The following is a 16,100-nucleotide window of genomic DNA, read 5'->3' as shown; positions in this document are numbered from 1 at the left end:
TTGTCATATTAATGTCGAGATATGCAGCACTGTAAAATCAATTAATATTTGTTTAAATATTTATATAAAGGTCCCGATTCCGCTTTAGTAAGTTTTAGAAAAGAGAATGATTTAAATAATGAGTCTGATATTACATCTAATAATTCAAATGAGATCACTAATGTTTTAAATTACGATGAAACAGAACAATATTTAGCTACGCGGTACGTATGTCCGACCGAAGCAATGTATGGATTATTAGAATTTAAATTATAAGATCAATCCTACGTAATTTATCGATTAGCGGTCCATTTAGAAAATGAACAATTTGTATATTTTAAACAAGGATCTGAAACAGAATTAAACAGATCGTAATGTGAATACTACATTAACAGCTTGGTTTGAATTAAACAAAATTAATTCTTTAGCACGAGATTTATTATATATTTAAATTCCCAATCATTATTTAGTTGATCAGTTAATCAGTAGTTAATCAGTATTTTATTGATCCCAAAAAACGTGAATTATTTGACTAACGTATGTTGTTATTACATGTAAAAGGTGCCACATCATTTGAGAATATACGAACTGTAAAAGGTATCGTAGATTCTTTATTTTATGAAACAGCATTAGCTTTACATTTAATATCATCGGATAAGGAATGGGATACATGTTTACAGGAAGCTATAAATGATCTATTCACAAATGCATTAATTCAGTTATATTCTTTTATTTTAATATTTCATCAACCTTGCAATGCTAAAGAACTATACAATAAACTTAAAACTTATTTTTATGATCCTAAATTAAATGATAAAATTGCAGAACAAACTTGTTTAACGAAAATTAATAATATTTTAATTTCACGTGAAATAATGTTACGTGATTATGATTTACCTTTAATTGACGAAGCTATTCAAATTTTCAATTACTCTAATGATTGCGAAACTACTCCATTAGCACCTTCATATGATTCGAACATCATTCATTCACTTAGTAAGAGACAACGTAATATTTTTAACGAGGTTATTAAAGCAATACATTCTAATGAAAAAAATTAAAAATTAATTTTTGTGGATGGTCCCGGAGGATCAGAAAAAAAGTTATTTACACAATATATTAATTTCAAATCTTAATTATCATCAAATTACAGTTATATCTGTAGCTTGGACTGGTATAGCCGCAAATTTGTTACATGGAGGTAAAACAGTTCATACAACATTTAAATTACCATTAAGTTTATCAGAATTATCAACAAGTAATGAAAGTCCTAATTCAAATTATGGAAAATTTCTAAAAACAATAAATGTATAAAAATATGCGTTTGATGCTATTGATAAATTATTTAAAGATTTGCATAATTCAGTAGAAACATTTGGAGGAGTAGTAGTCGTATTATCAGGAGATTTTCGTCAAATATCACTTGTTGTACGACGTGAAAGTCGAGCTCAAATTCTAGAATCATGTGTCAAATAAACTTTAATATGAAATAAATTTAAGGTAGGGTTCTACAAAATATTTCAACTTTTTCAACTTTTTTATTTCATTGCAATATTTTCTCAAATATTGTACCCATATTTCGTATAAAAAAAGAGAAAGATACTTAAATTTTTGGCAATTTTTATAAATTTCTTAATGAAATAATGCAAAAAACTGTTAAATAATGGAATTACTTGCAAAAGTTTCTTGCGCACTTGGTTTCGACTAAAGCCAAAAAATTAATGGTAAATGTTTTAATCAATCTAACATGAACAAAGTTCGATACACCAACTTAAAAAAAAAGCTTTTGAGCATTTTTGACGTAGAAAAAACTGATTTTTGGGTCAAAAAACTACAAAACTTTTGGCTCAAATCAATATCAATAGATTTGTGCATTCATTAACACCCAATGGGCTTCCTCCTCATAAATTAACATTAAAAGATGATGCGATTGTAATTTTATTGAGAAATTTAAATTTTAATGGTGGTTTATGTAATGGAACTAGATTAATGATACAAGAATTACGATCTTATGCTGTTAAAGCTGAAATTATTACTGGTACCTCTAAAAGTAAAATTATTTTAATACCCCGAATTGATTTGGGTCCTTCAATTAAAAAGGTTCCATTTACCATGGTACGAAGAATTTCCATTTAGATTAGGATTCGCAATGACTATAAATAAATCTCAAGGACAATCGTTTGTCATCGGACGCGGAATGTGCCCTGCCACCGTCCTCTCGGAAATTCTTATTTGTATACAACATGAAAATCGAGCGCAATGTCGCACGTATACTGCCAACACACTACAGTCACACACGCGTCGCTTCCAAAAATGAGTCATACATTTAGTCGTAGTACATAGGTGGGGGTGCGTTTTATCAGAAATAAATAAACAAAAGTTGAAGCTATAGTCTTACGGAGGTCCGCATAGGCGTACGTGGATCCGTGTAGCGCAACGGAGGCGGCATCCGGGTATTATCGTACGCAAAATTGGAAGTACGCCCCCTAGCTACACGAGAGAACACTACGTCCCCATAAATACGCCTAGCGTCACGCCCCTCTCGCGCGAGATTCGTATCGCGCCACACCCAATATAACCCCCCCACAATTGCTTACTATCGCTTTCAGCTGCATAATTATTATTATTATTATTATTATTCATCGTTATATACGACGAATTAATAATAATTTTATTTTCAGATAATCCATGGAAAATGTGCATTATACTTCGATCTGGAGATAAATAAGATGAGAGACACATTTGATGAGGATAGCGCACGTTGGCGCTTCAACGACGAACACCTCGTAAAATTTATTAAGTGTGTGATTTTATTCAGCCAACACACTATACCAATATTCAAAAAACAATATGCTAGGCACGATGCAGGGGTTCAAGTGCTCATCCTTGACTCCAGCACCGACCAAAAATACTCCAAACACTTGATAATACGCTTTAAGACGATGGAGGGAATGGAGTTGATTTTCTCCTCCACGGAAACGCTCAGGTTATGCTTTATAGAACCCTTCAAACGAGCTTTCAACGAATACATCTACAAGGGGAATACGACGTCTGTAGACTTTTCAAATATAATATCAGGGGAGGAGAGGGAGGTTTTCCAGATTACAAAAATGGACGACAAAGTCAAAAATAATTCAGAAACAACGACTAACGACGATAAATTTCCCGGTTTCATCGACTGGGGCGTGTACACAAAAAATCAAAATTTTAGAACAATGGGTAGCACGAAATATCGCGACCGGGAGAACGAAAATAGAAAACTTCGGCCACAAAGAGAATGTTCTATCATCGCCAGGTTTGACGGGGATTTGACGGAGTACGAATTATTTAGATTCAGTCTGCTCTCATTAGCATTATCACCGCGAACGTTAGTGATGCATCCCGGCCCCGACGGGATAACATTAGAGATAAAAAGGCGACAAAACGATGTCACGGACAATTTGAAGAGAAAATCAGAGGTGAAGGGCGGGGGCGGCGGCGGCGACAAGCAGGCGGTTAAAGCAGGGCCATCAAATAACGCGAGTTCAGTAAAAACCGGTACAAATTACATATCGATGGATTTGGACTGTTACTACGCTTCCCCCTACGTAAACGGAAAGGATGTCGCGTTTTTAAAAAAAATCCCTCGACGGGTACTTCTCGTGGTCGACGCAGCCCAACAACATTGCTAAAATTATGTCAGTAAAACTGTACGATTATAATCGCGGAGATAAAGAGAAAACGAATAAAAACAGTCGCTAAGCTTACAGGTATCACATATTAATGTCGAATACAAAGTACTGCAAAATCCACGATAAAGTACACGAATCGAACCATACTTATTTCCGCTTCGACAACGAGCATTGCGAGCTACAAGCAAGATGTCACATTTCAAGAAAATCATATTACTCGTTCAATTTCGAGGCAGTAGTCCATGACCACAGTGACCAAATATCACTAGTCGTCAACGCCTTCGTCGTCGTCGTCGTTGTCGTCGTTGTCGTCGTCGTCGTCTCCTCCCCACAAAAACGCGAAGGAAAAAAATCTCTAATGTACCGCTACGAATGTGCCCCGTAGCGCTACGTAGAGCGGCATCTCACGACGGGTATAAATGGATTGAAAAGCGCCGAGATAGTAGTAGTAGGCGTCTATTTTACCGACGGATGCCCGCGGCGGCCACGGCGGCGCGCTACGAGTCGACCAGCACGGACTCGAGTAGAGAGGGGAGCGCGTCGAGAGAGGCTAGATCGCCCGGAAAGCTGCTGCTCAGTAGTCCGCGGAGCTCGAAGGAGAGCAGTTACAGTGAAGTGATACTGATTTTCTTATGTGACTACAACCCCATGGCGTCGACGTGGAAGGCGAGTGTCGGAATTGGAGGAGGCACTCCAACAAGCCCCCGACCCAGGACAAAAGTCCGTATTGTTAACACACGAAAATCTAACAATAACAAGGCCCCATCACCTGTACCGCATCTGGCTAGCGTGCTACATAAAGGTGGAGGAACACCGAGCGAAGGTGAACAAAGACAGAACAACGGAGATTCTGAATTTCGGCAACAAGGAGTTTGTGAAGGCGATGGTAACGATGGCTGGATTCGACAGATGGACGGGCGATTGGCGGTGCATGGAACAGAATTTCAACGACGTGGTCGGCTTCATGGGGATGCCGTGGTTCCTCCTTAGCCCAGTCACGCAGTGGAACATATTAATAACAACGTAAGTTTTTTTGAGAAAATATATCACACACGCACACACACGCACACACGCGCGCGCCCAAACACACCGGCGGCACGCGCCGGGGCCCGCTTCTCGGAACTCTTCTCGTGTTTATTTTGTTTTGGTCGTGCGACGTTCATCTCCCCTTGCGCGATATGACCTTCGTAGTGGCAAAGCTGTAAACAAACCCGAGCGGCGACAGCCGTCAATGTATATTCTAATCGTGAAATCCCGCGCCGACCGTAGTTACTCGATTATTTGTTTTGATCGCCTATGCCGTACATCTATCGCTCGCGCGATATACCTTCTGTGTACCGATACAGAGGTAGATGTACGAGCTTCACTACGTACGCCTCCCCCTCCCCCCGGTCGCACCACACATCTTCGTAGCGATATTCATAACTACGACGCGATATTCAGAGCTACGTAGCGGTACAAAAATGTGTGCCTCCCCTCAGGGGGATCCATCGGAATGCCAACTTTATCTATCCGAGGAAAAAGTAAATGGACTGGAAATGACAGAGAACATAAATCCCATCTTGAACAAATTTTTAAAAGAGGAAGACTTCCCGTATACGAGGACACTAGAATACACGGCCTACCGGAAGACAAGAACAAGTTTGCAAGATTTCCAATGTTGTCTGCTAAAGATCCCAGATTCTACCACGGTGTACGATCAGAAAAATTTGACAGCCGACCGTGGCTTCAACGAAATGTTTTTAAAAATTTTACGCAAACACTGGTAATTAGCTAAAATTTATAAAACTATTTTCATTACTTATAATATTATGATTGATTAATTTTATTTGTCTTTATTTGTTTAGGTTGCGCATCAGAATGATAAAGGGGACGGGCAGCACAACGGCGAGCAAGAAGAAGGGGGGAAAGTCAGCGGGAGCGGTGAAAGAGGAACAGGATGATAACGAAGATGATAACGAGCCTTCATCGAAATATGAAAAAGATACCGAAAAGATAATGCAGACATGTCGTGACTTCCTGATCCCCGTAATAAAGATCAACTCACTCGAAAGATTGGAAACGGCACTATCTGCGTACATGCAGAAATGTATTTACCTGTGGAACGAATCACAAGAGCCGACAGTCGATCAGTTCATCGTTTGGAAAGTGTTGGAAAAAAATTTTAAAGACCCAGAGGCTCTAGAAGTAAGTGAAACATTAATAATAATAATAATAATAATAAATAAGTATCCGCGTAGCGAGATGTAGCGGGCAGCCGTACGATAATACCCGGATGCGGGTACTATCGTTCGGAAAAACAAGTACACCCCCTAGCGCTACGTATAGAGTAGAAGCACTACGATGGTATATGTAGCACTGCATAGAGCAGGGGGGGGGGGGCGAAAAAGGGGCATGTGTAGCGAGAGGAAGCGCTACGAGGGCATGTGTAGCGCTACGGGATTTGTTCTATGCGAAATAATTCCAAGTGGAGGCTGTGGTGCTCCCTGGGTCTGCGTAGCGCTACGAGGATGATAATAATGACAACAACAATAATAATAATTATTATTATTATTATAATAATTATATCAATAATAATATGTTATGCTAATTAATGTATTAGGATCATTAAATAATATATATAATATAATATGACTGTATGAAAAATCAAAAACGTTTGGCCGCGGAAATTGTAAAAAAATACTATTTGGACGTGACAATTATTACTAAATATATTGAAACCACCGCGAATCGTTTTCAATTTAATTGCCGGTTCCATAAATATAGTTAGAATTGCATAAATTGTTATAAATATCAAGTTATGAATAAATTAATTTTTTGGCAGTAGTAGCACAGATATTTCAGATGGTCCATATTCCATGTTCCAACTGTTCCGTCGGTTCTATCTACGAGATCAGCTGCGCTACCTGGTCAGCTGATCAAATTTTATAGTCAGTATCAATAAACTTGACTTAATATAAATATTGCAGATTAAATACCTGCTACTACCATTACATTTTTAATGCTGTGCCTTGTTTGTATAGCGTTCACTAAGTTTTAATTGTCAGATAACAGTAATTTCTGATTATATAATGTCTTATGATTGTAAATTTATAAGAATTGATTCTTTGTGTTTTGTGTATGTTATAGGCAAAAGGACTGTGGGTAAGACATCAAATTTCTCCTTGTTTATTGCTATCAAGTACAAGATTTGACAAGTGAGTTACAAGTATTCTAGTTTACAGTGCAAATATAAAGACTTTTTTGTGAATTCTTACATAGATACCATGGAGGATTGTCATGGAAGTATAATGTAAAAAATTGTCGAGAACAGTATTATTTCAAAATGCCTTTTACAACTGATGACAAGTAGTTCATGATATTAAAAAAGCTCGCAATCATTTTGAAATCAATTTAAATAATACAACTAAAATACATGTTTAACGAGGTGCGAAATCGGATAGATTCGCGCATCGTTGAAACGCGACGTTGCGCAAGCGCGAGACGAGATTCGGGGCTTTGCGTATAAGTCGCGGTCCGATGGACGGATAGATAGCTTCCGGCCATAGTTGCGAACACGTCAGCTATCGTGTGGGAGACTGACTACATCAAGTGACAACCGATAGCTTGCGAGAGAGTGAGGGTGTGTGATATCGAGAAGAAGACGTCCCGGCCAACTTCTGCTACCATAGGGAAGGACGGCCCGGCCTGTCGATCAGCGACCGAACGAGAGGACGTCGGCTTCTGCGAGTGAGCCATCAACACCACCAGCACAGAGCGTGTGGTGCACGCCTACCGAGAATGGCTACTGCGACTAAGTAGAGCTGAACCCTTTTATCTGTATTACGTCATCAGCAGCAGCGACTACAGCTTTGCGACTCGGTGCAGTGGCACCTAGTAACAGCCTTCTCGTTCGCGTGCGTACGCTGCTCAAGATACTCGAGGGTTTTCCGTCACACCGAAGGATTGTGATCCGGTCAAGATTGCCGAGTTTTACTCCCAAAAAAGAGCTCCGTTACACATGAAAAAAGTCAATGAAGATGAGAAAATTCACCCTTCTATTAACAAAAACCTAATAGTATATTGTATACTAGGGATGTGCAAGTCGAACTCGAACTTTTTTGTTTTGATTGCAAAATAAATCTGGGATGTTAAAAATCTACTTAAATACCAGGATTGTCGAGTTTTTACACATATCTAACGAATGCTATGGGTTTTCACTGTTTCGTAACGGTGATATGTTACTGAAAGCTTCGAGTACTTTTTCGAGTTTTTTTCGAGCTTTTGCCTAAAAAATAACTTGATTCGTTATTTGGACTGATTTTTTAAGCTATCAACATTTTTTTGCTTTTGTAATCTATTGAATCTTTTCAATCCATATGTCAACTTAAAATCTAAACACTTATAATATATTATTATGACTTTGGTTTATTTATTTGCACCATAATGTCGTAAACAAATGTAAAGCTTGACTTTTGACTCGCACACTCCTATTGTATACCAAGAGCGTAAAGTAGGCTTTTTTAGTACTGCAATATCCACACGAGGTCAAAAAGCCCGCTTGGCACTTGGTGCACACCATAGTTTTTGTGACGCACGTATGGATATTTACGTTTTTCATGGCTACAAAGCGAAAATCAATTGGCTATTTTTTTACACGGCCACTACACAGCCATAAAAATTTAGAAATAATAGTATTATTGTTTATTAACATTTTCATTAATTACCACAAGTATTAATATTTATTTAAATCCTTAAAATTTCAAGAATTTTCAAAATTTTGAAAATCCTTGCAGACTCAAAATTTGCAGTTTACAGCAAAATTTCGTCAATTTGCAAAAAAAGTGACCAGCAGGTTAAGTTAATATAAGTTATGCCCGCTTAATAGGAACGAAAAACGCGAAAATCGTGCATGCATTACAAAAGAGTTTTTTTGTAATACAAGCACGATTTTCGCGTTTTTCTGGCCTATGAAGCGGGACTAAAGTAACTTTTTCAGACTAGCGGCCAAAAAAATTGAAAAGCGCCCGCTGCTGATTTTTGATATATATGTACATAATTTGCTTAAATTTATGTCCAAAACGTCATTTCCAGTTCAATTTATTTAAATCCCTCCAATTCTAATAAAAATTTTTTTAACTGTCACATTAGTCCTAACATCTAAGAACATTTCTACCGTTTTATTCTTTTTTTTGTGCGCCAATATTGTGATAATTTAATGTAAAGATTAAATTTTGCACTTTCCGGGTTTTTCTGGACTTCTTGGAATTTTAGTCTTCTTGGAATTCTGACGCTGATAATATATTTATGAGTATAAACGAGGTTTTTTTGTGGTTAAACTTTGTATAACTTGGAAGGTAGCATCATATATCATGTATACTACATTTATAATGGATTAACTTCAGGATCATCCTGACACCTAGACATCATCTACTGGAAGTAAACATTTTTTTTTGTATATTTGTTGCATACTTAGTGCGTTGTATCCTAGACCATTTCTCGTCATCCGGGAGGTGATTTTGACACCTGGACATGATCTACTGCAAGTGAAATTTTATTTTGGAAAATCGTTGTATACTCAGTGCGTTGTATCATAGACCATGTCTCGTCATTCGGAAGGTGATTTTGACACCTGGACATCGTCTACTGGAAGTGAAAATTTTATTTTTGATTTCGTCTCTGTGTGCATGCGTGCGTGTGCGTCCGTGTTTGTGTATGTGTCTGTGTATGTGAGAATATAGTCCGAGAAAAAATTAGATTTTAATCCGAGTTTATTAGATTATTTATAATACACTTTAGGTTTGATAGGGTTGAAACTGTCATTCTTTCGATATAACAATGAGTAAATAAATATAATTACCTAAATTTTTATTAAACTAAATTTAACTGTTAATCTATTAAAATATAATTAGAGTTAAATATAAATTTAATAGTTGTAATAATCCCACGCGATGAAGCCTGACACCCCGTATGTGGCGCGTCTTCCGGGTGGCGGATAGGGGAGTGCTCGCCAAAAGGAGATCCTAGATGGAGAGGCGATCTAACGGTCTTTCTAAGACCTACGGTTGCGTGCCGAAGTGACCCGAACCATCTTTGGCTCCCGCTGACAGCAAGACGGGAGGCCGGTTACCTAGCTATTTTCGGTCAACCGGCTCCAGCGAGTGCGTGTTATTGTGTGACATCCGCCGGATACTCTCTAGAGAGCCGAGCACCTGTGTTCGGGGTAGGAGGCTCGAGAGAGTGGAGGTGGGCTAGTGCGATAGCGCGTGCTATACCCTGACATGATGTACCCAGTCTAGCACCGCCTACTGTCATGTGTTGGGGCCATGTCAGCTGCCCCCATAGACGGGGGGATCTAGGGGATCGGACACATGCCAGAATGAAGAAAAATGCTTATAATATGGGAACCACAAACTAACTCGGGGAAAACGCACAGGAGTACCTGGAAGTTGAAACCTTAAGGGTACCAACAACACAAGACGGTGGATATCCAATCCACAAATGAAGCAGCAGTACCAGTATAGGCAGCGCCATGAGTGCTGCAGCATACCGGTATGACAAGAACGCACCGGTAGGAGAAGAGAGCCAGACCATAAGGGATTGGCTACAAGCCCACGCCAGCCTGCGATACAAGCTACGGGATGTGCGAGAAACGGACAGGGAAATGACCAAAACCCTGGAAAAGCAAAAGGGCGTGAATGTTAAGATCAAAGAAGGCTTACCCTTAATAGGATCCATGATGATCGAAGCTTTCACGCTTCTTGACCAGATGGAAGATGTCGCGAAGAGGTAGTCCCCCAAACAATCTAGTGAGGACAATGCAAAGCCTCAAAAAACACGGTAAAATCGAAGAAGAGGGTACGGGCATCATCTGTCGGAGGCGACGGTACCCCCGCCAAAAAAGACAAGAAGGGTGTAAGTGCTCCCTCGACAAGTAGGGACAGCGAGGGGAACGGCCAGACTTCTCTTGGTCAGACACAATGGGAAGTAGCTGCTGGCAGGAAGGCTAAAAATAAACAGAATGTAAAGCCAGAGAAGATCCAACCAAAGAAGAGAGAAGAGAAGGCTTCACGTCAGAGGACGGACGCCATTCTGATAAAGCCAGAGTGTGGCAAGACCTATGCTGACATTTTGTCTCAGATGAAGGCACAGGTAAAGCCGAAAGAGCTAAACACGGTGGTTAAGTTTGTTCGCAAAATAAGAGAAGGCGGCGTTCTGGTCGGGGTGGGCAAAAGCAATGACGAAATGAAGTTATTTCAAAAGGCCATCCAAGAGGCAATCGGACAAGCAGGCACAATTAAGGGCAAGATCTCCAAGACAATACTAGAGATCAGAGACATCGATGGACTTACGACGAAGGAAGAGGTGAACAGTGCTATCACAGCCGCAACAGGCTGCGGCAAAGAAGATGCCAAAGTCCATCTGTTTGATACAAACACGAGAGAGCAGAGGATGGCGGTGGTCGAATTGGACCAGACCAAGGCCGTCGCACTGCTCAAAAAGGGAAAGATTCGCATCGGCTGGGTAAACTGCCGAGTGCGGGTGCGAGCGAGCGTCACGCGATGCTACCGTTGCCTTGGCTACGGGCACGTGAAAGCCAAATGCAAAGACCCTGACAGGAGCACTAGCTGTTGGAAGTGTGGTGCGGGTGGACATAGAGCGGGGGCATGCAATGTGCCGACCCAACAGATAAAGTTTTTTCTTTGCAAAGACGACAAGACGCCTGAGGATAGGACGATGCACACTCCCGGCACCGGAGCGTGCGTAGTCTTCCGGACGGCCCTAAACGCAAGCAAGATCCAAAGATAATGGCGAGGATACTCCATGGAAACCTGCACAGAAGTAGGCTCGCACATGATCTGCTAACCCAACACGTGAGGAAGCAGAAAGTGGATGTCCTATTGATCAGCGAACAATACAAGAACCTAGACCCACCCTTTTGGGTGTCAAACGGCGAAAAAACCGCAGCCATTTGGGTGCCCGGGCGCGGGTTAGTGAATACGGGTACGGGAGAAGACTACGTAAGGGGAAGGATAAAATATAGAAAGTCTTGAACAATAATTAATTTGTTTATGTATAAAATACTGTCAAATTAATAAAAAATGCACATAAATATCTGCATATGACTATATATGATGTGATTTTTACTATAGTTAATTATTATGAGATGAGAAAAAATATTTGGTTTTACATAAAAACAATACATGAGAAATAATAAAAATGAAAAATAGAACTAATAGGATGCGAACTTATTAATTGTCAATTAACTTTTAAGTTAAAAAAATGTAAAATGAATAAAGTAAACACAAGCTAACCTATGCTTTAAACACATACGTATATGAAACATCATTAAAAACAACATTATTTATTTATTTTAAAATACACTATTATTCATGTCTAGATACAAGAACATATTTTTACAAAAAAACAAATTGAATATAATAATTTCAAAGGTTTGTTGATTTTATAAAATCACTAGGTGCAAGCACTTCAATACAGTTTTTATGACAAAAAAAAATTATTTGCTTAAAAAACTTATAAATGAAATACAACTTATTTCACTTTTACTAGGCAATATTATTTTTTTACTTTTCATGTAAAGCTACTGAGAAAACTGGATTATACAAGAACTTAGATTATAATATTTTTGTAATATTTATTATTCATTCTAGTTTTTAATTTAAAAAAAGGCAAACAATTTTTTTAGATTTTTAAAAACTAACTAACAGCATTTTTAAATGTATTGTAAAATATTTATATTTTATTATTTCAGAAGTGATCTTCTTGTCTAATGGTTAAATAAATATGGCATCTAATAGTAATGAAGAGTCAGATAACATCAGGAAACGCGATGATCGAAGATGTGCCATGTGTAATATTTATATTAGAAAATCAATTGGTCGAGAAAAGGAAATCGAATCTGAAGTTGAAATCGAATATGCTAAACAATTATCAAATAAAGATATTTACATCCATGATGTAATTTGTGATTCATGTAGAAAGCGATTAGCCAAATACATATCAAGCTCTAAACCTAAAAAGGTTAATGTTCCAGCAACTGCTTCGTCTCAAGATTCAAATGTTTCTGAATCATTTTCTCAGCTAACTGTCACTTCATCATCTCAGGAAAGTACACAATCATCTGTATACACAATAAAGGAACAAAAAGTACGAGCAACCACGGAATTACTTATTCAAAGGACGATTGCGGCACATAAATATTGCTTTGTTTGTGGGTACCAAAAACAGACTAATAATATATTAGTTCCTTTAGAGGCCCGAATTCAAGTTTATAGTAAAATGAATGTTTTTATTCCACATGGCAATAGATGCTGTTGCACACATTTAATTAAAAAAAGATTTTATGAAGATGAACTAAATAAAATTAATATTTTTTCCACTACAAGTACGGTATATATTGATGAATTACTACAATTTTTGAGTCAATTATCAATGAAAGCAGACGAAACTTTATTAGATACAGTAGCTGAATTTTCCATGCCTGAAAAAAAATTGAAAGTTTTTACGGGATTAACGTGGGAAAATATTAATTATCTTAAAGATCAACTCACTTCTCTGAAGAATTCCTGTGTAAGGACAGCGACACAAGCCATTGTCGTATTTTTATTCAAAATGCGCGCTGGGAATTCTAACTCGCTCATCTCTACAATATTTGACATTGAAAGCGAACAACAAGTATCTCGTTTTTGTCAATCAGTATTATTATCTTTCGAAAAAGATTTACTACCAAAACACTTTGGATTAGAAAATGTAGACAGAAATGAATTGATTGAAAATCAAACTTCTAATATGGCAAAGAAATTACATCCTGGTAAACAACTTATTTTGATTGCTGATGGTACTTATATAAGGCATGAAAAAAGCTCTAATAACGAGTACCAAAGAAAATCTTATTCAGGCCAAAAAAAAGTTCCTCTGACTAAACCATTTACTATATGTACTACTAATGGTTATGTTGTTGACCAGTTAGGTCCATATCTTGCAAATAAAAATGATGCTACAATACTGATTGAAATATTGGAAGAGAAGCAGAATATTTTACAGAAACTTCTTCGCCAAGGGGACATTTTTATACTGGATAGAGGTTTCAGGGACATTAAACAAAAATTAGAAAATATGGGTTATATTGTTGTGATGCCTGCACTCAAAGGTTCAAAATCTCAACTTTCTACGCAAGAATCAAATGAAACAATATTCACGACAAAACTGCGATGGGTTGTTGAAGCAGTGCACGGAGTTCAAAAGAAAAAATATAGGTTATTAGATCACAAACTTGATAATAAAATGGTGAAAAATACTGGATCTTATTGTAAAATTTCTTGCTACTTAAATAACTTGTTTGGCAAACGCCTAGATTCTGATGAAGACATGCAAGATGAAATATTTAGTGCTATGCAATCTAGAAAAAATGTTGAAAATACATTAGCAGTTTTAGTAGCAGACAAAAGATGGAGTCGTCGGAAACTACCATTTAAAATAATAACTTCGGATGATTTACCAGACTTTCCTGAATTAACAATAAAAGATTTGAAAATTCTGTTTACAGGAACATATCAGCTTAAACAGACAATATCTTACTTATCGGAAATGCTTGACGCAGATAATAATTTGAAGATTGGATATTCAAAAGAGACTAACAATATTCTCAAACTTGAAGTTCAATCCAGGCATATTAACAGAAAACAATACAAATGTTTCGTTGAGTATAAACCAAATGGTATTGGTTATTCTAGCATCTTAAGACACTGTTGTGATTGTGCTAACGGTAACCGTACTATAGGATGTTGTGCGCATATTGCTGCCATAATCTATTATCTTTCACATGGAAGATATTTATCAAAAATCATACGACCAGCTGAAATTCTGTCTAAAATGTTTCTTAATGATCAAATTGAAGTGTGTATTGATGAAGATAGTGACAATGATGAGTGAATCATTTTTTCTATTGTGAACATTCGTTATTTTTAAAAAGCTACTTGTATACGTTCCATAATTTATTTTAAATAGCCTATGAAGATAATAAATTATACTTTGTACGAATTGAACATACTTAACTTCAATTCCTTTTTACCTGATAATTATTACTGTCAATAGATTTTGAATAATCAATTAAGTAGAGGCAGATAAGCCAAATATGGCCTTTTTAAGACCACAAGACGCCAAAAGTACCCTCAAACGATCGATTTCAAGGCTATGTTTAGCTAAAAACAGGCTTTTTTGCGTGAAAACCCTTGCATTATGACATTTTTAGGTTAGTTTTGGGTTACATGGTACCAAAAATGGCCTTTTTCGGCGTTAAATCACTCAAATGAGGGCATTTTTAGGTTAAAGAGAAAAGCAGACACTGACAGCGGCGATATTCTTTTTATATATAGAGAGAAACCCTTTATTACCTCAAATTCTGATAAGACCATCATTGAAAACGTAAGATAATATAAAAAATACGGCTTGGAGCGAACAAAATATTTCATTTGATTATGTTTTCATGGGAAGATATGCAAAACTACTCAAAAGGAGTCACTTTAGTAACTAAATTGTAACATAACCAGCTAAAAACGTGAAAAAATGGCAAAAAAATCAGTTTTTGGCTCAAATCGAGTTGTGCCACCATTTTTAAGGAAAAAACGTTAGTGCCATCGTAAAGAACGGGAAAAAGTACACAAAAAAAGTCTACTTAAAAAGTTGCACCTCAAAAACAAGGGGGTCAAAATATCGATTGAAAACTTTAATAATTTTTTTAGATCCGATATTTGAGGTTATGTAATCCCAAAAAAATTGCAGTTATTCATGACATAAAAATACACCAATGTGAATTTTTAAAAAAATTTTTATCCTATAGGGACTTCAGAAAAAAATAAAATCAAAAAAACACGTTTATCGACGTTACTGCGCATGCGCACTAGGCAGAGAGTATGAATTAAACATATCTTTATTTTTTTTGTGTTTACTGAATCAATACTTAAATATGTATGACTTTGTCCTTCCAATTGATCTTATATTTTGTCGTTAATTTCTAAAACATCAATATTATTTGGTGCTAATATTACTTTTTGATATAATGTTTTCTCATTTGGATAAATCTTATTTCTGAAACTTTCATATATTAAATTTCCTCTAGATAACAAATCATTGGATATTAAAGTTACGTGCTTTTCTTTTTCAAATTTAAGTGTGCAATTTATTGTTTGCCTTCGTTTAATAACCAAGATTTAAACAATTGATCATTATTTGTAACTCTAATATTATCAATTAATTTCATAATTTTAAATTTATTCCATGTTGAACTTTTTTTGACACATGATTCTAGAATTTGAACTCGACTTGAACGTCGTACAACAGGTAATATATGACAAAAATCTCCTGATAATACGAGTACTATTCCTCCAAATGGTTCTACTAAATTATGCAAATCTTTAAATAATTTATCAATAGCATCAAACGCATATTTTA

General features: G+C 36.9%; 1 protein-coding gene across 10 annotated transcripts in view; it reads right to left on the bottom strand.

The window, feature by feature from the left end:
• Cox15 (COX15 homolog, cytochrome c oxidase assembly protein) overlaps positions 1-16,100 on the bottom strand; it is a 206,735-nt gene that overhangs the window by 146,805 nt on the left and 43,830 nt on the right. The window contains exon 1 of one of the 10 annotated variants that reach the window (XM_032601205.1): positions 9,102-9,270. The gene's annotated coding sequence lies outside the window, so the exon portion shown is untranslated. 10 annotated transcript variants of the gene reach the window in all.

Source organism: Nasonia vitripennis (assembly GCF_009193385.2).
Source record: "Nasonia vitripennis strain AsymCx chromosome 1 unlocalized genomic scaffold, Nvit_psr_1.1 chr1_random0002, whole genome shotgun sequence".
NCBI classification, from domain to species: Eukaryota; Metazoa; Arthropoda; class Insecta; order Hymenoptera; family Pteromalidae; genus Nasonia; species Nasonia vitripennis.
The sequence above is the reverse complement of the archived record's forward strand: the minus strand, read 5'-3'. Positions and strand labels throughout refer to the sequence as shown.